This window comes from Sinohyriopsis cumingii, unplaced genomic scaffold (genome assembly GCF_028554795.1).
Source record: "Sinohyriopsis cumingii isolate HCF-2022 unplaced genomic scaffold, ASM2855479v2 utg001517l, whole genome shotgun sequence".
In the NCBI taxonomy this organism is placed as follows: domain Eukaryota; kingdom Metazoa; phylum Mollusca; class Bivalvia; order Unionida; family Unionidae; genus Sinohyriopsis; species Sinohyriopsis cumingii.
In genome coordinates this window covers 637,698-656,992 of record NW_028316009.1, presented here as the reverse complement: position 1 = coordinate 656,992, position 19,295 = coordinate 637,698, and the positions used below count along the sequence as shown (strand labels likewise).

General features: G+C 40.8%; 12 non-coding genes across 12 annotated transcripts; all 12 read right to left on the bottom strand.

Annotated features, from left to right (window-relative positions):
• Positions 1–58: 58 nt before the first annotated feature.
• LOC149772236 (U1 spliceosomal RNA) lies at positions 59–222 on the bottom strand. Its single transcript, XR_016417790.1, has one exon. It is a non-coding gene; the product is annotated as a U1 spliceosomal RNA (small nuclear RNA).
• A 1,460-nt stretch (positions 223–1,682) lies between these two features.
• Positions 1,683–1,846, bottom strand: LOC149772235 (U1 spliceosomal RNA). The gene has a single exon (XR_016417981.1). It is a non-coding gene; the product is annotated as a U1 spliceosomal RNA (small nuclear RNA).
• A 1,464-nt stretch (positions 1,847–3,310) lies between these two features.
• Positions 3,311–3,474, bottom strand: LOC149772234 (U1 spliceosomal RNA). The gene has a single exon (XR_016417789.1). It is a non-coding gene; the product is annotated as a U1 spliceosomal RNA (small nuclear RNA).
• A 1,459-nt stretch (positions 3,475–4,933) lies between these two features.
• LOC149772233 (U1 spliceosomal RNA) lies at positions 4,934–5,097 on the bottom strand. The gene has a single exon (XR_016417788.1). It is a non-coding gene; the product is annotated as a U1 spliceosomal RNA (small nuclear RNA).
• A 1,476-nt stretch (positions 5,098–6,573) lies between these two features.
• Positions 6,574–6,737, bottom strand: LOC149772232 (U1 spliceosomal RNA). Its single transcript, XR_016417961.1, has one exon. It is a non-coding gene; the product is annotated as a U1 spliceosomal RNA (small nuclear RNA).
• Positions 6,738–8,196: 1,459 nt separating this feature from the next.
• On the bottom strand, positions 8,197–8,360 carry LOC149772231 (U1 spliceosomal RNA). Its single transcript, XR_016417940.1, has one exon. It is a non-coding gene; the product is annotated as a U1 spliceosomal RNA (small nuclear RNA).
• A 1,459-nt stretch (positions 8,361–9,819) lies between these two features.
• LOC149772230 (U1 spliceosomal RNA) lies at positions 9,820–9,983 on the bottom strand. Its single transcript, XR_016417787.1, has one exon. It is a non-coding gene; the product is annotated as a U1 spliceosomal RNA (small nuclear RNA).
• A 1,476-nt stretch (positions 9,984–11,459) lies between these two features.
• LOC149772229 (U1 spliceosomal RNA) lies at positions 11,460–11,623 on the bottom strand. Its single transcript, XR_016417983.1, has one exon. It is a non-coding gene; the product is annotated as a U1 spliceosomal RNA (small nuclear RNA).
• Positions 11,624–13,076: 1,453 nt separating this feature from the next.
• LOC149772228 (U1 spliceosomal RNA) lies at positions 13,077–13,240 on the bottom strand. The gene has a single exon (XR_016417786.1). It is a non-coding gene; the product is annotated as a U1 spliceosomal RNA (small nuclear RNA).
• A 1,460-nt stretch (positions 13,241–14,700) lies between these two features.
• Positions 14,701–14,864, bottom strand: LOC149772227 (U1 spliceosomal RNA). Its single transcript, XR_016417980.1, has one exon. It is a non-coding gene; the product is annotated as a U1 spliceosomal RNA (small nuclear RNA).
• A 1,464-nt stretch (positions 14,865–16,328) lies between these two features.
• On the bottom strand, positions 16,329–16,492 carry LOC149772226 (U1 spliceosomal RNA). Its single transcript, XR_016417785.1, has one exon. It is a non-coding gene; the product is annotated as a U1 spliceosomal RNA (small nuclear RNA).
• A 1,476-nt stretch (positions 16,493–17,968) lies between these two features.
• Positions 17,969–18,132, bottom strand: LOC149772225 (U1 spliceosomal RNA). Its single transcript, XR_016417960.1, has one exon. It is a non-coding gene; the product is annotated as a U1 spliceosomal RNA (small nuclear RNA).
• Between the last annotated feature and the right edge of the window lie 1,163 nt (positions 18,133–19,295).

Below are 19,295 nucleotides of genomic sequence, written 5' to 3'. Positions count from 1 at the left end.
ACATCCAGACTAATTTTGTCATAAGCTTGAGATTATTGGTTATTTTTAATTGAATTATCAGGGGTTAGCGCGAACGCAGACCCCCACACTAATAAATAACGACCCCGAGTCACCCACATTTGGGGTGATCGCAGGTTTCAGCCCAACCGAAGTGCAATGGAAAGGCCTCATCCTGGGGAAACCGCCTAGCTGATCACGGTACTCCCTGGTCCAGGTAAGTATGATTTCTTGACGTTTACTGACGTTTATCAACTGACATTTGTGTCTGGAGTAGGAAGTGTGCCTCTAAGTAATGAAAATAAATTAAAACGATTCAGGGCCATGGTACTGCTGATGTCTTAGTATTCCGAATAACTTTATAGTTTATGTTTCAACATTACAAAAGTAACTGAAATGTCTTCAAATAGTCCTTTATTTGCAATTTCAGTTTCTTTTACGGTGGATATATGCTATATAGGTTTGCTCGGACGGCAGGGGATAGTTTCGTATATTGGCCCCTGGCAAATTTCTTAACTTGAGGCAACGGTGCGTATTTTTCAGCTATTATGGTTTTTTAATTAAATATATGGATACATTTTTCAATTCCGCGTTTCGGGCTTGTCTTGTTCTTGAAACTGATATCAGCCATTGACCTCCCATAGTTACTTCACAGCAAGTTGACAGTGAAATAGCAATAGTCGTCTAGCAAGAACTATGGTCAATCACATCCAGCTGTTTAGTACACAATGCTTTCCCGAACTGTTACGTAGGGAAAGGGATTGTGTTTGCACTGGCAAGATCGCTTGGTGTCATAAATGAAAAATGCAGGTATAAATTTGAGGTTGCAGTGCATCAACCTCTTTTGCTATGAACCACTGCAAATCGACTTGTCAGGTCAAAGGAATACTACTATTTGTTTCCTCTGTTTTATTAAATTTGAAATCTTTGTGCCACTGATTGGCCAGCTACGCTTCGCCGTACTCCGAGTCTAGAAGCTTTGGATTGTTGAAAGTGCTGCTGATACAGAAGTAACTGGTGATGCAGATGATCTCTACAATGACACTTATGATGAAGCTTCACTGCTTTTGATAAGGGCAACAAGCTTGCTGTATTAACGAAGTTGTTCCTGTTATTTGAAGATATTGTTTCTCTCTCTCTCTCTCTCTCTCTCTCTCTCTACTGCAGAGAAGTTCTGTGAAAATAAAACTTGATTTTCGTCGAATCCAGTAAGCATGTTTCCATTTATTTCTCTTTCTTTCTTTCTTTCTCTCACAAATATGCTGGATCGCTGTTACTCAAAGATATTTCACACGTTCGTTGTGAGATGGCTCTTTGAAAGTTGTTTGTTGTAGGGTTTAATGCCATTTTTCAGCACAAGATAGGCTATGCATGGCAGGCAATATAAATGGTGGAGGAAGAACCCGGGAGAAGAAAAATGAACGGAAAGAACTCCCGACCCATGATAACATACTGGCAAGCTTTCTCTGATAACCACATGGGCCAAATCCGAAACTCAAACACACGCAGACAGGTGAGATGGCCGCGATCCGTAATGGTGGGCTATTTAGACCACCCGGGGTACCCACCCCTTGAAAGAGCAGTGTAAGAAATAATAACATTATCGATTGGCACGTGCTAATCAGAGACATCCAGACTAATTTTGTCCTAAGCTTGAGATTATTGGTTATTTTTAATTGAATTATGAGGGGTTAGCGCGAAAGCAGACCCCCACACTAATAAATAACGACCCCGAGTCACCCACATTTGGGGTGATCGCAGGTTTCAGCCCAACCGAAGTACAATGGAAAGGCCTCATCCTGGTGAAACCGCCTAGCTGATCACGGTACTCCCTGGTCCAGGTAAGTATGATTTCTTGACGTTTACTGACGTTTATCAACTGACATTTGTGTCTGGAGTAGGAAGTGTGCCTCTAAGTAATGAAAATAAATTAAAACGATTCAGGGCCATGGTACTGCTGATGTCTTAGTATTCCGAATAACTTTATATCTTATGTTTAAAAAATTACAAAAGTAACTGAAATGTCTTCAAATAGTCCTTTATTTGCAATTTCAGTTTCTTTTACGGTGGATATATGCTATATAGGTTTGCTCGGACGGCAGGGGATAGTTTCGTATATTGGCCCCTGGCAAATTTCTTAACTTGAGGCAACGGTACGTATTTTTCAGCTATTATGGTTTTTTAATTAAATATATGGATACATTTTTCAATTCCGCGTTTCGGGCTTGTCTTGTTCTTGAAACTGATATCAGCCATTGACCTCCCATAGTTACTTCACAGCAAGTTGACAGTGAAATAGCAATAGTCGTCTAGCAAGAACTATGGTCAATCACATCCAGCTGTTTAGTACACAATGTTTTCCCGAACTGTTACGTAAGGAAAGGGATTGTGTTTGCACTGGCAAGATCGCTTGGTGTCATAAATGAAAAATGCAGGTATAAATTTGAGGTTGCAGTGCATCAACCTCTTTTGCTATGAACCACTGCAAATCGACTTGTCAGGTCAAAGGAATACTACTTTTTGTTTCCTCTGTTTTATTAAATTTGAAATCTTTGTGCCACTGATTGGCCAGCTACGCTTCGCCGTACTCCGAGTCTAGAAGCTTTGGATTGTTGAAAGTACTGCTGATACAGAAGTAACTGGTGATGCAGATGATCTCTACAATGAGACTTATGATGAAGCTGTCACTGCTTTTGATAAGGACAACAAGCTTGCTGTATTAACGAAGTTGTTCCTGTTATTTGAAGATATTGTTTCTCTCTCTCTCTCTCTCTCTCTCTCTCTCTCTACTGCAGAGAAGTTCTGTGAAAATAAAACTTGATTTTCGTCGAATCCAGTAAGCATGTTTCCATTTATTTCTCTTTCTTTCTTTCTTTCTCTCACAAATATGCTGGATCGCTGTTACTCAAAGATATTTCACACGTTCGTTGTGAGATGGCTCTTTGAAAGTTGTTTGTTGTAGGGTTTAATGCCATTTTTCAGCACAAGATAGGCTATGCATGGCAGGCAATATAAATGGTGGAGGAAGAACCCGGGAGAAGAAAAATGAACGGAAAGAACTCCCGACCCATGATAACATACTGGCAAGCTTTCTCTGATAACCACATGGGCCAAATCCGAAACTCAAACACACGCAGACAGGTGAGATGGCCGCGATCCGTAATGGTGGGCTATTTAGACCACCCGGGGTACCCACCCCTTGAAAGAGCAGTGTAAGAAATAATAACATTATCGATTGGCACGTGCTAATCAGAGACATCCAGACTAATTTTGTCATAAGCTTGAGATTATTGGTTATTTTTAATTGAATTATCAGGGGTTAGCGCGAACGCAGACCCCCACACTAATAAATAACGACCCCGAGTCACCCACATTTGGGGTGATCGCAGGTTTCAGCCCAACCGAAGTGCAATGGAAAGGCCTCATCCTGGGGAAACCGCCTAGCTGATCACGGTACTCCCTGGTCCAGGTAAGTATGATTTCTTGACGTTTACTGACGTTTATCAACTGACATTTGTGTCTGGAGTAGGAAGTGTGCCTCTAAGTAATGAAAATAAATTAAAACGATTCAGGGCCATGGTACTGCTGATGTCTTAGTATTCCGAATAACTTTATAGCTTATGTTTCAACATTACAAAAGTAACTGAAATGTCTTCAAATAGTCCTTTATTTGCAATTTCAGTTTCTTTTACGGTGGATATATGCTATATAGGTTTGCTCGGACGGCAGGGGATAGTTTCGTATATTGGCCCCTGGCAAATTTCTTAACTTGAGGCAACGGTGCGTATTTTTCAGCTATTATGGTTTTTTAATTAAATATATGGATACATTTTTCAATTCCGCGTTTCGGGCTTGTCTTGTTCTTGAAACTGATATCAGCCATTGACCTCCCATAGTTACTTCACAGCAAGTTGACAGTGAAATAGCAATAGTCGTCTAGCAAGAACTATGGTCAATCACATCCAGCTGTTTAGTACACAATGCTTTCCCGAACTGTTACGTAGGGAAAGGGATTGTGTTTGCACTGGCAAGATCGCTTGGTGTCATCAATGAAAAATGCAGGTATAAATTTGAGGTTGCAGTGCATCAACCTCTTTTGCTATGAACCACTGCAAATCGACTTGTCAGGTCAAAGGAATACTACTATTTGTTTCCTCTGTTTTATTAAATTTGAAATCTTTGTGCCACTGATTGGCCAGCTACGCTTCGCCGTACTCCGAGTCTAGAAGCTTTGGATTGTTGAAAGTGCTGCTGATACAGAAGTAACTGGTGATGCAGATGATCTCTACAATGAGACTTATGATGAAGCTGTCACTGCTTTTGATAAGGACAACAAGCTTGCTGTATTAACGAAGTTGTTCCTGTTATTTGAAGATATTGTTTCTCTCTCTCTCTCTCTCTCTCTCTCTCTACTGCAGAGAAGTTCTGTGAAAATAAAACTTGATTTTCGTCGAATCCAGTAAGCATGTTTCCATTTATTTCTCTTTCTTTCTTTCTTTCTCTCACAAATATGCTGGATCGCTGTTACTCAAAGATATTTCACACGTTCGTTGTGAGATGGCTCTTTGAAAGTTGTTTGTTGTAGGGTTTAATGCCATTTTTCAGCACAAGATAGGCTATGCATGGCAGGCAATATAAATGGTGGAGGAAGAACCCGGGAGAAGAAAAATGAACGGAAAGAACTCCCGACCCATGATAACATACTGGCAAGCTTTCTCTGATAACCACATGGGCCAAATCCGAAACTCAAACACACGCAGACAGGTGAGATGGCCGCGATCCGTAATGGTGGGCTATTTAGACCACCCGGGGTACCCACCCCTTGAAAGAGCAGTGTAAGAAATAATAACATTATCGATTGGCACGTGCTAATCAGAGACATCCAGACTAATTTTGTCATAAGCTTGAGATTATTGGTTATTTTTAATTGAATTATCAGGGGTTAGCGCGAACGCAGACCCCCACACTAATAAATAACGACCCCGAGTCACCCACATTTGGGGTGATCGCAGGTTTCAGCCCAACCGAAGTGCAATGGAAAGGCCTCATCCTGGGGAAACCGCCTAGCTGATCACGGTACTCCCTGGTCCAGGTAAGTATGATTTCTTGACGTTTACTGACGTTTATCAACTGACATTTGTGTCTGGAGTAGGAAGTGTGCCTCTAAGTAATGAAAATAAATTAAAACGATTCAGGGCCATGGTACTGCTGATGTCTTAGTATTCCGAATAACTTTATAGTTTATGTTTCAACATTACAAAAGTAACTGAAATGTCTTCAAATAGTCCTTTATTTGCAATGTCAGTTTCTTTTACGGTGGATATATGCTATATAGGTTTGCTCGGACGGCAGGGGATAGTTTCGTATATTGGCCCCTGGCAAATTTCTTAACTTGAGGCAACGGTGCGTATTTTTCAGCTATTATGGTTTTTTAATTAAATATATGGATACATTTTTCAATTCCGCGTTTCGGGCTTGTCTTGTTCTTGAAACTGATATCAGCCATTGACCTCCCATAGTTACTTCACAGCAAGTTGACAGTGAAATAGCAATAGTCGTCTAGCAAGAACTATGGTCAATCACATCCAGCTGTTTAGTACACAATGCTTTCCCGAACTGTTACGTAAGGAAAGGGATTGTGTTTGCACTGGCAAGATCGCTTGGTGTCATAAATGAAAAATGCAGGTATAAATTTGAGGTTGCAGTGCATCAACCTCTTTTGCTATGAACCACTGCAAATCGACTTGTCAGGTCAAAGGAATACTACTTTTTGTTTCCTCTGTTTTATTAAATTTGAAATCTTTGTGCCACTGATTGGCCAGCTACGCTTCGCCGTACTCCGAGTCTAGAAGCTTTGGATTGTTGAAAGTGCTGCTGATACAGAAGTAACTGGTGATGCAGATGATCTATACAATGAGACTTATGATGAAGCTTCACTGCTTTTGATAAGGACAACAAGCTTGCTGTATTAACGAAGTTGTTCCTGTTATTTGAAGATATTGTTTCTCTCTCTCTCTCTCTCTCTCTCTCTCTCTCTCTCTCTCTCTCTCTACTGCAGAGAAGTTCTGTGAAAATAAAACTTGATTTTCGTCGAATCCAGTAAGCATGTTTCCATTTATTTCTCTTTCTTTCTTTCTTTCTCTCACAAATATGCTGGATCGCTGTTACTCAAAGATATTTCACACGTTCGTTGTGAGATGGCTCTTTGAAAGTTGTTTGTTGTAGGGTTTAATGCCATTTTTCAGCACAAGATAGGCTATGCATGGCAGGCAATATAAATGGTGGAGGAAGAACCCGGGAGAAGAAAACTGAACGGAAAGAACTCCCGACCCATGATAACATACTGGCAAGCTATCTCTGATAACCACATGGGCCAAATCCGAAACTCAAACACACGCAGACAGGTGAGATGGCCGCGATCCGTAATGGTGGGCTATTTAGACCACCCGGGGTACCCACCCCTTGAAAGAGCAGTGTAAGAAATAATAACATTATCGATTGGCACGTGCTAATCAGAGACATCCAGACTAATTTTGTCCTAAGCTTGAGATTATTGGTTATTTTTAATTGAATTATCAGGGGTTAGCGCGAACGCAGACCCCCACACTAATAAATAACGACCCCGAGTCACCCACATTTGGGGTGATCGCAGTTTTCAGCCCAACCGAAGTGCAATGGAAAGGCCTCATCCTGGGAAAACCGCCTAGCTGATCACGGTACTCCCTGGTCCAGGTAAGTATGATTTCTTGACGTTTACTGACGTTTATCAACTGACATTTGTGTCTGGAGTAGGAAGTGTGCCTCTAAGTAATGAAAATAAATTAAAACGATTCAGGGCCATGGTACTGCTGATGTCTTAGTATTCCGAATAACTTTATAGCTTATGTTTCAACATTACAAAAGTAACTGAAATGTCTTCAAATAGTCCTTTATTTGCAATTTCAGTTTCTTTTACGGTGGATATATGCTATATAGGTTTGCTCGGACGGCAGGGGATAGTTTCGTATATTGGCCCCTGGCAAATTTCTTAACTTGAGGCAACGGTGCGTATTTTTCAGCTATTGTGGTTTTTTAATTAAATATATGGATACATTTTTCAATTCCGCGTTTCGGGCTTGTCTTGTTCTTGAAACTGATATCAGCCATTGACCTCCCATAGTTACTTCACAGCAAGTTGACAGTGAAATAGCAATAGTCGTCTAGCAAGAACTATGGTCAATCACATCCAGCTGTTTAGTACACAATGCTTTCCCGAACTGTTACGTAGGGAAAGGGATTGTGTTTGCACTGGCAAGATCGCTTGGTGTCATCAATGAAAAATGCAGGTATAAATTTGAGGTTGCAGTGCATCAACCTCTTTTGCTATGAACCACTGCAAATCGACTTGTCAGGTCAAAGGAATACTACTATTTGTTTCCTCTGTTTTATTAAATTTGAAATCTTTGTGCCACTGATTGGCCAGCTACGCTTCGCCGTACTCCGAGTCTAGAAGCTTTGGATTGTTGAAAGTGCTGCTGATACAGAAGTAACTGGTGATGCAGATGATCTCTACAATGAGACTTATGATGAAGCTGTCACTGCTTTTGATAAGGACAACAAGCTTGCTGTATTAACGAAGTTGTTCCTGTTATTTGAAGATATTGTTTCTCTCTCTCTCTCTCTCTCTCTCTCTCTACTGCAGAGAAGTTCTGTGAAAATAAAACTTGATTTTCGTCGAATCCAGTAAGCATGTTTCCATTTATTTCTCTTTCTTTCTTTCTTTCTCTCACAAATATGCTGGATCGCTGTTACTCAAAGATATTTCACACGTTCGTTGTGAGATGGCTCTTTGAAAGTTGTTTGTTGTAGGGTTTAATGCCATTTTTCAGCACAAGATAGGCTATGCATGGCAGGCAATATAAATGGTGGAGGAAGAACCCGGGAGAAGAAAAATGAACGGAAAGAACTCCCGACCCATGATAACATATTGGCAAGCTTTCTCTGATAACCACATGGGCCAAATCCGAAACTCAAACACACGCAGACAGGTGAGATGGCCGCGATCCGTAATGGTGGGCTATTTAGACCACCCGGGGTACCCACCCCTTGAAAGAGCAGTGTAAGAAATAATAACATTATCGATTGGCACGTGCTAATCAGAGACATCCAGACTAATTTTGTCATAAGCTTGAGATTATTGGTTATTTTTAATTGAATTATCAGGGCTTAGCGCGAACGCAGACCCCCACACTAATAAATAACGACCCCGAGTCACCCACATTTGGGGTGATCGCAGGTTTCAGCCCAACCGAAGTGCAATGGAAAGGCCTCATCCTGGGGAAACCGCCTAGCTGATCACGGTACTCCCTGGTCCAGGTAAGTATGATTTCTTGACGTTTACTGACGTTTATCAACTGACATTTGTGTCTGGAGTAGGAAGTGTGCCTCTAAGTAATGAAAATAAATTAAAACGATTCAGGGCCATGGTACTGCTGATGTCTTAGTATTCCGAATAACTTTATAGCTTATGTTTCAACATTACAAAAGTAACTGAAATGTCTTCAAATAGTCCTTTATTTGCAATTTCAGTTTCTTTTACGGTGGATATATGCTATATAGGTTTGCTCGGACGGCAGGGGATAGTTTCGTATATTGGCCCCTGGCAAATTTCTTAACTTGAGGCAACGGTGCGTATTTTTCAGCTATTATGGTTTTTTAATTAAATATATGGATACATTTTTCAATTCCGCGTTTCGGGCTTGTCTTGTTCTTGAAACTGATATCAGCCATTGACCTCCCATAGTTACTTCACAGCAAGTTGACAGTGAAATAGCAATAGTCGTCTAGCAAGAACTATGGTCAATCACATCCAGCTGTTTAGTACACAATGCTTTCCCGAACTGTTACGTAGGGAAAGGGATTGTGTTTGCACTGGCAAGATCGCTTGGTGTCATAAATGAAAAATGCAGGTATAAATTTGAGGTTGCAGTGCATCAACCTCTTTTGCTATGAACCACTGCAAATCGACTTGTCAGGTCAAAGGAATACTACTATTTGTTTCCTCTGTTTTATTAAATTTGAAATCTTTGTGCCACTGATTGGCCAGCTACGCTTCGCCGTACTCCGAGTCTAGAAGCTTTGGATTGTTGAAAGTGCTGCTGATACAGAAGTAACTGGTGATGCAGATGATCTCTACAATGAGACTTATGATGAAGCTGTCACTGCTTTTGATAAGGACAACAAGCTTGCTGTATTAACGAAGTTGTTCCTGTTATTTGAAGATATTGTTTCTCTCTCTCTCTCTCTCTCTCTCTCTCTACTGCAGAGAAGTTCTGTGAAAATAAAACTTGATTTTCGTCGAATCCAGTAAGCATGTTTCCATTTATTTCTCTTTCTTTCTTTCTTTCTCTCACAAATATGCTGGATCGCTGTTACTCAAAGATATTTCACACGTTCGTTGTGAGATGGCTCTTTGAAAGTTGTTTGTTGTAGGGTTTAATGCCATTTTTCAGCACAAGATAGGCTATGCATGGCAGGCAATATAAATGGTGGAGGAAGAACCCGGGAGAAGAAAAATGAACGGAAAGAACTCCCGACCCATGATAACATACTGGCAAGCTTTCTCTGATAACCACATGGGCCAAATCCGAAACTCAAACACACGCAGACAGGTGAGATGGCCGCGATCCGTAATGGTGGGCTATTTAGACCACCCGGGGTACCCACCCCTTGAAAGAGCAGTGTAAGAAATAATAACATTATCGATTGGCACGTGCTAATCAGAGACATCCAGACTAATTTTGTCATAAGCTTGAGATTATTGGTTATTTTTAATTGAATTATCAGGGGTTAGCGCGAACGCAGACCCCCACACTAATAAATAACGACCCCGAGTCACCCACATTTGGGGTGATCGCAGGTTTCAGCCCAACCGAAGTGCAATGGAAAGGCCTCATCCTGGGGAAACCGCCTAGCTGATCACGGTACTCCCTGGTCCAGGTAAGTATGATTTCTTGACGTTTACTGACGTTTATCAACTGACATTTGTGTCTGGAGTAGGAAGTGTGCCTCTAAGTAATGAAAATAAATTAAAACGATTCAGGGCCATGGTACTGCTGATGTCTTAGTATTCCGAATAACTTTATAGTTTATGTTTCAACATTACAAAAGTAACTGAAATGTCTTCAAATAGTCCTTTATTTGCAATGTCAGTTTCTTTTACGGTGGATATATGCTATATAGGTTTGCTCGGACGGCAGGGGATAGTTTCGTATATTGGCCCCTGGCAAATTTCTTAACTTGAGGCAACGGTGCGTATTTTTCAGCTATTATGGTTTTTTAATTAAATATATGGATACATTTTTCAATTCCGCGTTTCGGGCTTGTCTTGTTCTTGAAACTGATATCAGCCATTGACCTCCCATAGTTACTTCACAGCAAGTTGACAGTGAAATAGCAATAGTCGTCTAGCAAGAACTATGGTCAATCACATCCAGCTGTTTAGTACACAATGCTTTCCCGAACTGTTACGTAAGGAAAGGGATTGTGTTTGCACTGGCAAGATCGCTTGGTGTCATAAATGAAAAATGCAGGTATAAATTTGAGGTTGCAGTGCATCAACCTCTTTTGCTATGAACCACTGCAAATCGACTTGTCAGGTCAAAGGAATACTACTTTTTGTTTCCTCTGTTTTATTAAATTTGAAATCTTTGTGCCACTGATTGGCCAGCTACGCTTCGCCGTACTCCGAGTCTAGAAGCTTTGGATTGTTGAAAGTGCTGCTGATACAGAAGTAACTGGTGATGCAGATGATCTATACAATGAGACTTATGATGAAGCTTCACTGCTTTTGATAAGGACAACAAGCTTGCTGTATTAACGAAGTTGTTCCTGTTATTTGAAGATATTGTTTCTCTCTCTCTCTCTCTCTCTCTCTCTCTCTCTCTCTCTCTCTCTCTACTGCAGAGAAGTTCTGTGAAAATAAAACTTGATTTTCGTCGAATCCAGTAAGCATGTTTCCATTTATTTCTCTTTCTTTCTTTCTTTCTCTCACAAATATGCTGGATCGCTGTTACTCAAAGATATTTCACACGTTCGTTGTGAGATGGCTCTTTGAAAGTTGTTTGTTGTAGGGTTTAATGCCATTTTTCAGCACAAGATAGGCTATGCATGGCAGGCAATATAAATGGTGGAGGAAGAACCCGGGAGAAGAAAAATGAACGGAAAGAACTCCCGACCCATGATAACATACTGGCAAGCTATCTCTGATAACCACATGGGCCAAATCCGAAACTCAAACACACGCAGACAGGTGAGATGGCCGCGATCCGTAATGGTGGGCTATTTAGACCACCCGGGGTACCCACCCCTTGAAAGAGCAGTGTAAGAAATAATAACATTATCGATTGGCACGTGCTAATCAGAGACATCCAGACTAATTTTGTCCTAAGCTTGAGATTATTGGTTATTTTTAATTGAATTATCAGGGGTTAGCGCGAACGCAGACCCCCACACTAATAAATAACGACCCCGAGTCACCCACATTTGGGGTGATCGCAGTTTTCAGCCCAACAGAAGTGCAATGGAAAGGCCTCATCCTGGGAAAACCGCCTAGCTGATCACGGTACTCCCTGGTCCAGGTAAGTATGATTTCTTGACGTTTACTGACGTTTATCAACTGACATTTGTGTCTGGAGTAGGAAGTGTGCCTCTAAGTAATGAAAATAAATTAAAACGATTCAGGGCCATGGTACTGCTGATGTCTTAGTATTCCGAATAACTTTATAGCTTATGTTTCAACATTACAAAAGTAACTGAAATGTCTTCAAATAGTCCTTTATTTGCAATTTCAGTTTCTTTTACGGTGGATATATGCTATATAGGTTTGCTCGGACGGCAGGGGATAGTTTCGTATATTGGCCCCTGGCAAATTTCTTAACTTGAGGCAACGGTGCGTATTTTTCAGCTATTGTGGTTTTTTAATTAAATATATGGATACATTTTTCAATTCCGCGTTTCGGGCTTGTCTTGTTCTTGAAACTGATATCAGCCATTGACCTCCCATAGTTACTTCACAGCAAGTTGACAGTGAAATAGCAATAGTCGTCTAGCAAGAACTATGGTCAATCACATCCAGCTGTTTAGTACACAATGCTTTCCCGAACTGTTACGTAGGGAAAGGGATTGTGTTTGCACTGGCAAGATCGCTTGGTGTCATAAATGAAAAATGCAGGTATAAATTTGAGGTTGCAGTGCATCAACCTCTTTTGCTATGAACCACTGCAAATCGACTTGTCAGGTCAAAGGAATACTACTATTTGTTTCCTCTGTTTTATTAAATTTGAAATCTTTGTGCCACTGATTGGCCAGCTACGCTTCGCCGTACTCCGAGTCTAGAAGCTTTGGATTGTTGAAAGTGCTGCTGATACAGAAGTAACTGGTGATGCAGATGATCTCTACAATGAGACTTATGATGAAGCTGTCACTGCTTTTGATAAGGACAACAAGCTTGCTGTATTAACGAAGTTGTTCCTGTTATTTGAAGATATTGTTTCTCTCTCTCTCTCTCTCTCTCTACTGCAGAGAAGTTCTGTGAAAATAAAACTTGATTTTCGTCGAATCCAGTAAGCATGTTTCCATTTATTTCTCTTTCTTTCTTTCTTTCTCTCACAAATATGCTGGATCGCTGTTACTCAAAGATATTTCACACGTTCGTTGTGAGATGGCTCTTTGAAAGTTGTTTGTTGTAGGGTTTAATGCCATTTTTCAGCACAAGATAGGCTATGCATGGCAGGCAATATAAATGGTGGAGGAAGAACCCGGGAGAAGAAAAATGAACGGAAAGAACTCCCGACCCATGATAACATACTGGCAAGCTTTCTCTGATAACCACATGGGCCAAATCCGAAACTCAAACACACGCAGACAGGTGAGATGGCCGCGATCCGTAATGGTGGGCTATTTAGACCACCCGGGGTACCCACCCCTTGAAAGAGCAGTGTAAGAAATAATAACATTATCGATTGGCACGTGCTAATCAGAGACATCCAGACTAATTTTGTCATAAGCTTGAGATTATTGGTTATTTTTAATTGAATTATCAGGGGTTAGCGCGAACGCAGACCCCCACACTAATAAATAACGACCCCGAGTCACCCACATTTGGGGTGATCGCAGGTTTCAGCCCAACCGAAGTGCAATGGAAAGGCCTCATCCTGGGGAAACCGCCTAGCTGATCACGGTACTCCCTGGTCCAGGTAAGTATGATTTCTTGACGTTTACTGACGTTTATCAACTGACATTTGTGTCTGGAGTAGGAAGTGTGCCTCTAAGTAATGAAAATAAATTAAAACGATTCAGGGCCATGGTACTGCTGATGTCTTAGTATTCCGAATAACTTTATAGTTTATGTTTCAACATTACAAAAGTAACTGAAATGTCTTCAAATAGTCCTTTATTTGCAATTTCAGTTTCTTTTACGGTGGATATATGCTATATAGGTTTGCTCGGACGGCAGGGGATAGTTTCGTATATTGGCCCCTGGCAAATTTCTTAACTTGAGGCAACGGTGCGTATTTTTCAGCTATTATGGTTTTTTAATTAAATATATGGATACATTTTTCAATTCCGCGTTTCGGGCTTGTCTTGTTCTTGAAACTGATATCAGCCATTGACCTCCCATAGTTACTTCACAGCAAGTTGACAGTGAAATAGCAATAGTCGTCTAGCAAGAACTATGGTCAATCACATCCAGCTGTTTAGTACACAATGCTTTCCCGAACTGTTACGTAGGGAAAGGGATTGTGTTTGCACTGGCAAGATCGCTTGGTGTCATCAATGAAAAATGCAGGTATAAATTTGAGGTTGCAGTGCATCAACCTCTTTTGCTATGAACCACTGCAAATCGACTTGTCAGGTCAAAGGAATACTACTATTTGTTTCCTCTGTTTTATTAAATTTGAAATCTTTGTGCCACTGATTGGCCAGCTACGCTTCGCCGTACTCCGAGTCTAGAAGCTTTGGATTGTTGAAAGTGCTGCTGATACAGAAGTAACTGGTGATGCAGATGATCTCTACAATGACACTTATGATGAAGCTTCACTGCTTTTGATAAGGGCAACAAGCTTGCTGTATTAACGAAGTTGTTCCTGTTATTTGAAGATATTGTTTCTCTCTCTCTCTCTCTCTCTCTCTCTCTCTACTGCAGAGAAGTTCTGTGAAAATAAAACTTGATTTTCGTCGAATCCAGTAAGCATGTTTCCATTTATTTCTCTTTCTTTCTTTCTTTCTCTCACAAATATGCTGGATCGCTGTTACTCAAAGATATTTCACACGTTCGTTGTGAGATGGCTCTTTGAAAGTTGTTTGTTGTAGGGTTTAATGCCATTTTTCAGCACAAGATAGGCTATGCATGGCAGGCAATATAAATGGTGGAGGAAGAACCCGGGAGAAGAAAAATGAACGGAAAGAACTCCCGACCCATGATAACATACTGGCAAGCTTTCTCTGATAACCACATGGGCCAAATCCGAAACTCAAACACACGCAGACAGGTGAGATGGCCGCGATCCGTAATGGTGGGCTATTTAGACCACCCGGGGTACCCACCCCTTGAAAGAGCAGTGTAAGAAATAATAACATTATCGATTGGCACGTGCTAATCAGAGACATCCAGACTAATTTTGTCCTAAGCTTGAGATTATTGGTTATTTTTAATTGAATTATGAGGGGTTAGCGCGAAAGCAGACCCCCACACTAATAAATAACGACCCCGAGTCACCCACATTTGGGGTGATCGCAGGTTTCAGCCCAACCGAAGTACAATGGAAAGGCCTCATCCTGGTGAAACCGCCTAGCTGATCACGGTACTCCCTGGTCCAGGTAAGTATGATTTCTTGACGTTTACTGACGTTTATCAACTGACATTTGTGTCTGGAGTAGGAAGTGTGCCTCTAAGTAATGAAAATAAATTAAAACGATTCAGGGCCATGGTACTGCTGATGTCTTAGTATTCCGAATAACTTTATATCTTATGTTTAAAAAATTACAAAAGTAACTGAAATGTCTTCAAATAGTCCTTTATTTGCAATTTCAGTTTCTTTTACGGTGGATATATGCTATATAGGTTTGCTCGGACGGCAGGGGATAGTTTCGTATATTGGCCCCTGGCAAATTTCTTAACTTGAGGCAACGGTACGTATTTTTCAGCTATTATGGTTTTTTAATTAAATATATGGATACATTTTTCAATTCCGCGTTTCGGGCTTGTCTTGTTCTTGAAACTGATATCAGCCATTGACCTCCCATAGTTACTTCACAGCAAGTTGACAGTGAAATAGCAATAGTCGTCTAGCAAGAACTATGGTCAATCACATCCAGCTGTTTAGTACACAATGTTTTCCCGAACTGTTACGTAAGGAAAGGGATTGTGTTTGCACTGGCAAGATCGCTTGGTGTCATAAATGAAAAATGCAGGTATAAATTTGAGGTTGCAGTGCATCAACCTCTTTTGCTATGAACCACTGCAAATCGACTTGTCAGGTCAAAGGAATACTACTTTTTGTTTCCTCTGTTTTATTAAATTTGAAATCTTTGTGCCACTGATTGGCCAGCTACGCTTCGCCGTACTCCGAGTCTAGAAGCTTTGGATTGTTGAAAGTACTGCTGATACAGAAGTAACTGGTGATGCAGATGATCTCTACAATGAGACTTATGATGAAGCTGTCACTGCTTTTGATAAGGACAACAAGCTTGCTGTATTAACGAAGTTGTTCCTGTTATTTGAAGATATTGTTTCTCTCTCTCTCTCTCTCTCTCTCTCTCTCTCTACTGCAGAGAAGTTCTGTGAAAATAAAACTTGATTTTCGTCGAATCCAGTAAGCATGTTTCCATTTATTTCTCTTTCTTTCTTTCTTTCTCTCACAAATATGCTGGATCGCTGTTACTCAAAGATATTTCACACGTTCGTTGTGAGATGGCTCTTTGAAAGTTGTTTGTTGTAGGGTTTAATGCCATTTTTCAGCACAAGATAGGCTATGCATGGCAGGCAATATAAATGGTGGAGGAAGAACCCGGGAGAAGAAAAATGAACGGAAAGAACTCCCGACCCATGATAACATACTGGCAAGCTTTCTCTGATAACCACATGGGCCAAATCCGAAACTCAAACACACGCAGACAGGTGAGATGGCCGCGATCCGTAATGGTGGGCTATTTAGACCACCCGGGGTACCCACCCCTTGAAAGAGCAGTGTAAGAAATAATAACATTATCGATTGGCACGTGCTAATCAGAGACATCCAGACTAATTTTGTCATAAGCTTGAGATTATTGGTTATTTTTAATTGAATTATCAGGGGTTAGCGCGAACGCAGACCCCCACACTAATAAATAACGACCCCGAGTCACCCACATTTGGGGTGATCGCAGGTTTCAGCCCAACCGAAGTGCAATGGAAAGGCCTCATCCTGGGGAAACCGCCTAGCTGATCACGGTACTCCCTGGTCCAGGTAAGTATGATTTCTTGACGTTTACTGACGTTTATCAACTGACATTTGTGTCTGGAGTAGGAAGTGTGCCTCTAAGTAATGAAAATAAATTAAAACGATTCAGGGCCATGGTACTGCTGATGTCTTAGTATTCCGAATAACTTTATAGTTTATGTTTCAACATTACAAAAGTAACTGAAATGTCTTCAAATAGTCCTTTATTTGCAATGTCAGTTTCTTTTACGGTGGATATATGCTATATAGGTTTGCTCGGACGGCAGGGGATAGTTTCGTATATTGGCCCCTGGCAAATTTCTTAACTTGAGGCAACGGTGCGTATTTTTCAGCTATTATGGTTTTTTAATTAAATATATGGATACATTTTTCAATTCCGCGTTTCGGGCTTGTCTTGTTCTTGAAACTGATATCAGCCATTGACCTCCCATAGTTACTTCACAGCAAGTTGACAGTGAAATAGCAATAGTCGTCTAGCAAGAACTATGGTCAATCACATCCAGCTGTTTAGTACACAATGCTTTCCCGAACTGTTACGTAAGGAAAGGGATTGTGTTTGCACTGGCAAGATCGCTTGGTGTCATAAATGAAAAATGCAGGTATAAATTTGAGGTTGCAGTGCATCAACCTCTTTTGCTATGAACCACTGCAAATCGACTTGTCAGGTCAAAGGAATACTACTTTTTGTTTCCTCTGTTTTATTAAATTTGAAATCTTTGTGCCACTGATTGGCCAGCTACGCTTCGCCGTACTCCGAGTCTAGAAGCTTTGGATTGTTGAAAGTGCTGCTGATACAGAAGTAACTGGTGATGCAGATGATCTATACAATGAGACTTATGATGAAGCTTCACTGCTTTTGATAAGGACAACAAGCTTGCTGTATTAACGAAGTTGTTCCTGTTATTTGAAGATATTGTTTCTCTCTCTCTCTCTCTCTCTCTCTCTCTCTCTCTCTCTCTCTCTCTACTGCAGAGAAGTTCTGTGAAAATAAAACTTGATTTTCGTCGAATCCAGTAAGCATGTTTCCATTTATTTCTCTTTCTTTCTTTCTTTCTCTCACAAATATGCTGGATCGCTGTTACTCAAAGATATTTCACACGTTCGTTGTGAGATGGCTCTTTGAAAGTTGTTTGTTGTAGGGTTTAATGCCATTTTTCAGCACAAGATAGGCTATGCATGGCAGGCAATATAAATGGTGGAGGAAGAACCCGGGAGAAGAAAAATGAACGGAAAGAACTCCCGACCCATGATAACATACTGGCAAGCTATCTCTGATAACCACATGGGCCAAATCCGAAACTCAAACACACGCAGACAGGTGAGATGGCCGCGATCCGTAATGGTGGGCTATTTAGACCACCCGGGGTACCCACCCCTTGAAAGAGCAGTGTAAGAAATAATAACATTATCGATTGGCACGTGCTAATCAGAGACATCCAGACTAATTTTGTCCTAAGCTTGAGATTATTGGTTATTTTTAATTGAATTATCAGGGGTTAGCGCGAACGCAGACCCCCACACTAATAAATAACGACCCCGAGTCACCCACATTTGGGGTGATCGCAGTTTTCAGCCCAACCGAAGTGCAATGGAAAGGCCTCATCCTGGGAAAACCGCCTAGCTGATCACGGTACTCCCTGGTCCAGGTAAGTATGATTTCTTGACGTTTACTGACGTTTATCAACTGACATTTGTGTCTGGAGTAGGAAGTGTGCCTCTAAGTAATGAAAATAAATTAAAACGATTCAGGGCCATGGTACTGCTGATGTCTTAGTATTCCGAATAACTTTATAGCTTATGTTTCAACATTACAAAAGTAACTGAAATGTCTTCAAATAGTCCTTTATTTGCAATTTCAGTTTCTTTTACGGTGGATATATGCTATATAGGTTTGCTCGGACGGCAGGGGATAGTTTCGTATATTGGCCCCTGGCAAATTTCTTAACTTGAGGCAACGGTGCGTATTTTTCAGCTATTGTGGTTTTTTAATTAAATATATGGATACATTTTTCAATTCCGCGTTTCGGGCTTGTCTTGTTCTTGAAACTGATATCAGCCATTGACCTCCCATAGTTACTTCACAGCAAGTTGACAGTGAAATAGCAATAGTCGTCTAGCAAGAACTATGGTCAATCACATCCAGCTGTTTAGTACACAATGCTTTCCCGAACTGTTACGTAGGGAAAGGGATTGTGTTTGCACTGGCAAGATCGCTTGGTGTCATAAATGAAAAATGCAGGTATAAATTTGAGGTTGCAGTGCATCAACCTCTTTTGCTATGAACCACTGCAAATCGACTTGTCAGGTCAAAGGAATACTACTATTTGTTTCCTCTGTTTTATTAAATTTGAAATCTTTGTGCCACTGATTGGCCAGCTACGCTTCGCCGTACTCCGAGTCTAGAAGCTTTGGATTGTTGAAAGTGCTGCTGATACAGAAGTAACTGGTGATGCAGATGATCTCTACAATGAGACTTATGATGAAGCTGTCACTGCTTTTGATAAGGACAACAAGCTTGCTGTATTAACGAAGTTGTTCCTGTTATTTGAAGATATTGTTTCTCTCTCTCTCTCTCTCTCTCTCTCTCTACTGCAGAGAAGTTCTGTGAAAATAAAACTTGATTTTCGTCGAATCCAGTAAGCATGTTTCCATTTATTTCTCTTTCTTTCTTTCTTTCTCTCACAAATATGCTGGATCGCTGTTACTCAAAGATATTTCACACGTTCGTTGTGAGATGGCTCTTTGAAAGTTGTTTGTTGTAGGGTTTAATGCCATTTTTCAGCACAAGATAGGCTATGCATGGCAGGCAATATAAAT